Source organism: Gracilinanus agilis, chromosome 3 (genome assembly GCF_016433145.1).
Source record: "Gracilinanus agilis isolate LMUSP501 chromosome 3, AgileGrace, whole genome shotgun sequence".
Classification (NCBI taxonomy): Eukaryota; Metazoa; Chordata; class Mammalia; order Didelphimorphia; family Didelphidae; genus Gracilinanus; species Gracilinanus agilis.
This window is the reverse complement of record NC_058132.1, coordinates 603,792,107-603,798,620: the sequence shown is the minus strand read 5'-3', so window position 1 is coordinate 603,798,620 and position 6,514 is coordinate 603,792,107.

Genomic DNA, 6,514 nt, shown 5'->3' with positions numbered 1-6,514 from the left:
GTGTGTGTGTGTGTGTGTGTGTGTGTGTGTGTGTGTGTGTGTGTGTGTGTAAGAGAGAGAGAGAAATAGAAGAGAAGAGAATAGAAGAAACAGAGAGAGAGAGAGAGAGAGAGAGAGAGAGAGAGAGAGAGAGAGAGAGAAGAGCAAAGGGGGAGAGGGGAATAAGATGGAGAGAAACACAATTAGTAATCATAACTGTGAATGTGAATGGAATGAATTCATCCATATTCCACCTTTCCATGGAAAAGGATAGCAGATGAATTAAACACCAAAATCCCACAATTTATCATCTACAAGAAACACATTTAGATAAAGGGAATACACAAAGACTAAGGAGCTGGACCAGAATCTATTATGCTTCAGTTAAAGTAAAAAAAAGCAGGAGTAGCAATCATGATCTCAGACAAAGCAAAAGTAAAAATTGATCTGATCCAAAGAGATAAGGAAGGAAATTACATTTTGATAAAAGCACCATAGACAATGAAACAATATCAATACTAAACATATGTTCACCAAATGGTATAGCATCCAAATTCCTAAAGGATAAGTTACATGATTTACAGGAGGAAATAGTAAAACTTTAGTCAGGGGGACTTCAACTTTCCCTTCTCAAAAGTAGATAAATCCAATCAAAAAATAAATAAGAAAAAGGTTGAAGAGTTAAATAGAACCTTAGAAAAGTTAGATATTGTAGACCTCTGGAGAAAATTGAATAGAAATAGAAAGATTTTTTTTTCTCAGCAAAACATGCCATCTTCACAAAAGCTCACCCTATAATAGGACACAAAAACCTCAAAATCAAATGTAAGAAACAGAAATATTAAATACATTCTTTTCAGACCATAAGACAATAAAAATTATATCCAACACAGGGGAAAAAAAGACTAAAAATTAAGTAGAAACAATAATCTTATCCTAAAGAATGAATGGGCCAAAAATTATAGAATCAATAATTTCATTAAGGAGAGTGACAAGGAGGAGGTAACATACCAAAACTTATGGAATGCAATCAAAGCTATACTTAAGAGGAAAATTTATATTTCTAAATGCTATATCAATAAAATAGATAAAGAGCAGATCAATTAATTGGACATGCAATTAAAAAAACTAGAAAAAGAACAAATTTTAATCTTCAATTAAGGGGCAGCTGGGTAGCTCAGTGGATTGAGAGCCAGACCTAGAGACAGGAGGTCCTAGGTTCAAATCTGGCCTCAGACGCTTCCCAGCTGTGTGACCCTGGGCAAGTCACTTAACCCCCATTGCCTAGCCTTTACCACTTCTCTGCCTTAGAGCCAATACACAGTATTGACTCTAAGATGGAAGGTAAGGCTTCTAAAAAAAATCTTCAATTAAACAACAAATTGGAAATTATGAAAATCAAAAGAGAGATGAATAAAATTGAAAGTAAGACCATTGAACTAATAAATAAGGCGATGAGCTGGTTTTATGAAAAAGTAAATAAAATAGATAAGCCATCAATTAATATGATTTTTAAGAAGAAACCAAATTACTAGTATGAAAAATGAAAAAGGTGAAATCACAACCAATGAAGAAGAAATTAAAGCAATTATTGGGAGTCATTTTGCCTAACTGTATGTTAACTGACAATTCAAGTACAATAGATGATTATTTACAAAAATATAAACTGCCCACATTAAGAAAAGAAGAAATAAAATGCTTAAATAAAAGCATCTGAGGGCTTTTCCCATGTCCAGTGATTTGATGAATAACTAAAAAAACTATACCAAAATGTCTCTGGACATCATATTATACAAGAGATAGTAGAGTCCACTCTTTTCACAGTGAAAAAGTAGCATGTACTGTAGGAAGTAAGTAAGGGATAGAGTAAATTTCACGGATTAGCTTTAAGAAGAAAAGAGGAGAATTTGGATACAAGCCCTGGAAGAGGATTCTGACAAGGAGAAAAGGATTGTGGGGGGTTTACTGGCATTAACAGTCATTCTCCTCTCCTGTTTCCACTGAGCTGGAAAGAGGTTTTGCTCTGGCAATTTTTCCCTTGGTTGTCCTAATCTCATGGAGAGATTAGGGATTCCTTGGTTGAGAGTTTGCCTTGGAGTGGACTGTTTTTTCCCTAAGGAACAGAGACCATCTGCCTGTGATCCATCTACCAGAAATCCAATTAGCCAAGGTAATCCCAAGGGTTTGTCAACTGAGACTTTGAGTTCTCTAGGGAAGCCAACCCCAGGCTTCAGGTAAGGACTCAAATACACCTATGAGTCCTTCCTTCCTCTTTGTCCTTTTGTTAATCCATAGTAATTAGGTTAGTTTATAGTCAGATAGCTTTTGGGCTCTTAGGTAAGAGCAGGGAGATATTGGGAGGGCTTGAGAAGATGAAAAGAACAAACCCCATGAGAGGGAGCTTAGATTGGAGGGAGGAGTTATAGTCGATTTTGGTCTGTGTTTATCATTTCCCTACCCTTAATAAACTTGGTTTTAATAATTTCAAGGGTTGTGCTTTACTGGCCCTGGGGAAGTTCCTGGGTGGTTTTATCATCTCTCATCCATCTAGGAAGGATTCTTATTTTAGGACCTCGGAGGTTCATGAGACCTCTAGGTAAAGTCATCAAACGAAAGAAGTCCAACAATCTTTTGTAGAAAAAGCATTGTATCTAGCAGTGACCAACAGTAATCATAGGACCAATAGAAGCAACACATGTTCTCTACCTGTGCAGCTTTCCATATGTGTTCACTACATATGTTTACTCATTACACTGATGACGTATGTATTTGTGGGAGCATGTATATGTGAGAGCATATGGGGAAATATGTTGTTACTACTCTTTTTACCATGCTATTTCATGAAATTCTTTTAATTCAAATTAATTTTGTCCTCCAACTAGAAAAGTAGACATTAATATATGTTCATAAGTTAAAGGGGTTTTTTGGGGGGTTTTTTTAATATTTTATTTTTTAGAAAAATTTTCCATGGTTACATGATTCATGTTTTTACTTTCCCTTCACCCCTCCCTTCACACACACCCATAGCCAACACACATTTCCACTGGTTTTAACATGTGTCATCAATCAAGACCATAAGTTAAAGTTTTAAGAGCAGATGTGAGTCCAAGAGTATCTCAAACCTGGGTTTGGTTTGTCTAGGAGACCCCATGTGGGAGAGGAGGGGGCACTCCCCCAAATGATACAACAAAACAAACTCATTTGATATGTGCCTCTAGAGGAGTAAAAATAATCTTTTTCTTTCAATATTAGCAGCTGTCTTTCTCTTCTCTCCAATTCAAACCCTAAAGCATTTCTGAGCATTTATTATGGGCACTGTTCTAGGCACTGAAAACACAAAGACAAAATATTCTACTGGAGTATAACAGTATACATAAAAAAGATAAATTAAAAAATGCTAATTTTTTACTAATAATTTGAGGTGAGGAGAATTATAAAAGGAAATGGCATGGGCTAAACCTTGAAAGGAACTAAATAACCTAAGAAGAAAGAAGAGAAAGCAACCCAAAAGTTTGCTCCCCCAATTCTGAGGAACTTGTGAAAAACAAAGCTATCCACATTCAGAGGAAAAACTATGACAGTAGAAACACAGAAGAAAAACAAGTGCTTGAACACATGGGTTGATGCAGATATGATTTGGGATGTAGACTAAACAACCACCCCAGTGCAACTATCAACAATATGGAAATAGGTCTTGATCGATGACACATGTAAAACCCAGTGGAAATGCACATCAGCTGGGGGGGGGGGGTGTGAAGTGGGGTGAGTGGAGAGGAGAGTAAGAACATGAATCATGAAACCATGGAAAAATTTTCTAAAAATAAAAATTTATTTAAAAAAAAAAAAGAAGTTTGCTTCCCCTTCTAACTGATGCAGCACCCACCTCCCTGCTAAATTACCAAGATGGGGGAAAACTAAGGGAGCACTAAGGGTTTTCTGTTCCATATAAAAGCAACAAGGACTTTCAGTCCTGAGCTAGCACAGGACCAGAAGCAGGCAGAAATTTTGTCATCCCTAAAAAGTCTAAGGGCTGAGTCTTTATGTCCCTGGAGTCCCTAGAAGTTCCCAGGGGCAATGCTCCCCAAGATGGCCCTTATAGCCCAATTCAATCTTTGCTTCATAGGTATATTCAAACCACCAAGAAAACAAATCCAAGATAATCTTGAGAGGGAAGGGCCATTGGGAAAAACCTCATGAAGAAAGTGGTGTTTGAGTGATCTTTAGGCAAAGTAGGAGTTTGGAGAAGTAGAGGAGAGGAGAGAGAATATTTCAGTCAGTGTAGAGATGCAAATACAGACCTGGACTTTTCCCTTTGGGACTGGTAGGCTCTAGATTATATATTATTTACTATTCAAAAATTTTCCTATCATATCTATCCTCTCACAGCACAGAGCCAAAACCAGGGCAAGGCAAGACCTGGGTGTTGGAGAAGTTAAAGGACATGGAATTAGTTCCAGAGGTATTATGAGGCAGGAGGGAACAGATTGGGCCTTGCAGACATATCTTAGTAGAAGAAAAATAGGACCATCAATACTCTGGGATACTCCTAAGAATATCTGTTCACTCCTTCCCTCTGGGGAAGCTAAAACCAGACATTTCTTATGCCTTATGGCCTCTAATATTTGAACCCTCTGGGTGTCTCTGACTTAAGTCTTGATCTATAACTGGCCCTAAGAATGGGATGGGTAAGTGGTCCATCCCCAGGAATTTACTTAAATTACTTTGTAAAAAGAGTTACAAGGGGCAGCTGGGTAGCTCAGTGGATTGAGAGCCAGGCCTAGAGACAGGAGGTCCTAGGTTCAAATCCGGCCTCAGCCACTTCCCAGCTGTGTGACCCTGGGCAAGTCACTTGACCCCCATTGCCTACCCTTACCAATCTTCCACCTATAAGTCAATACACAGAAGTTAAGGGTTTAAAAAATAAAAATAAAATAAAAAAGAAAAAGAGTTACAGGGATGTCCTACCACCACTGTACACTATAAGTGAGACCTCAACCATCCATCACCACTCTACACATTTTGCCCCCAGACCCTGCCCTGGCTGAGAAAGAAAAAAGAGGAAGAATTAAGGATGGGAACAAGGAAGGGTACTCTTGTGGTTGACCATGAAAGGGCAAGTTGGGAGAAAACATGAAATCCTTATCAAGGCTGCACTAAGCTCCTACAAACTTTAACCTCAGGAAGGTCCCTCTCATTTCCCTCTACAACTGAGACTCTTGCAAAATCAGGAAGAGTGAGATGGGTGCCTAGAACTGTACACATTTGTGGAGACAATTCATAGACAAGGAAAATGAAGTACACTCTATGTACACAGTTAGAGACTGGCTATTTGGAGCATGTATCAATTTGACCCTTCATGTTGGAAGGACAGCATTTTGCCAAATCCTGCCTGAAAACTGAGTTCATTCACCATTAGAGCAAAGAGTCCCAAGTACAGTATGATAGAGGGAGATGCTGATGAAAGAAAGAGAAACAAAATGAAGGATATTCAGTCTTTTCCCTCCTCTGCCCACCATCCCAGGGCCCCTACACCAACCACACAAACCTCAGCTAGTCTCTAGTTAGCTAGAACAATAATTAAAATAAAAAGCTATTCTCATATATCATTCCTCTATCATAGCCAAACTTCTAGAAAAGTAATCTATACTCCTGACCTTTATTTTCTATTTTCCTACTCACTTCTAAGACCCTTATGATTTGGTTTTTGACATCACCACTCAAAGGAAATGGTTCTTTCAAATATTAGCAATGATCTCTCAATTCATAAATCCAATAACAATTCTCATTCTTGAACTCTGCAGATTTTGATGTGATTGGTCACTCTCTTTTAGATATTCCCTTCTTTAATTTTCACTACTATACACACTCTTGGCTTTCCTTCTACCTGTCTGAGTGCTCCTACTTGTATAAATAGAATTTTGTACCTTTGGACTTCATCTCCCAGCATACCTTTCCTTTTTCATCCCCACATTGCATCCTTACATTTTGAAGATAAGTTGTGTGTAACTCTGCCCCTCTCATTCTCTCTCCTTCCATTTTTTGTGATCCAGACAGACTTCTCTTTCCTGACGGTTTTACTTTCCTCTACTTCAAGTTATTATTAATAAAATCTTATTAAAATATAGTACTTGGAGTAGTGGCTATTAATTTTTTATCTTACATACTTAATCTCCATCATTGGATTACTGCATGCACTGTCCCCTAATAAAGGATGTTCCACAAGTCCCTATCTTAGATCTTCTTTTCCCATTTCTCTCTCTCCGACATTTTGTTTGATGATCATAAAGTTCCTGTTGGTCGAATTATTATCCCTGTAGATGATTCCCAGATCTATCTATCCAACATAATCCCAATTTATCATCTTATATCACCAACTGCCTGGTGAACATTTCTATTTAGATAACATAGTGTAGTCATCTCAAATGCAATGTCACCTTCTCTCCACTCCCACAACTACTAGTCAAGTCCTCACCATTTCTCAGCTCACCAAAACTTTTGTAATAACCAGATGAGGTGGAGAGCAAGGAAGGAAGAA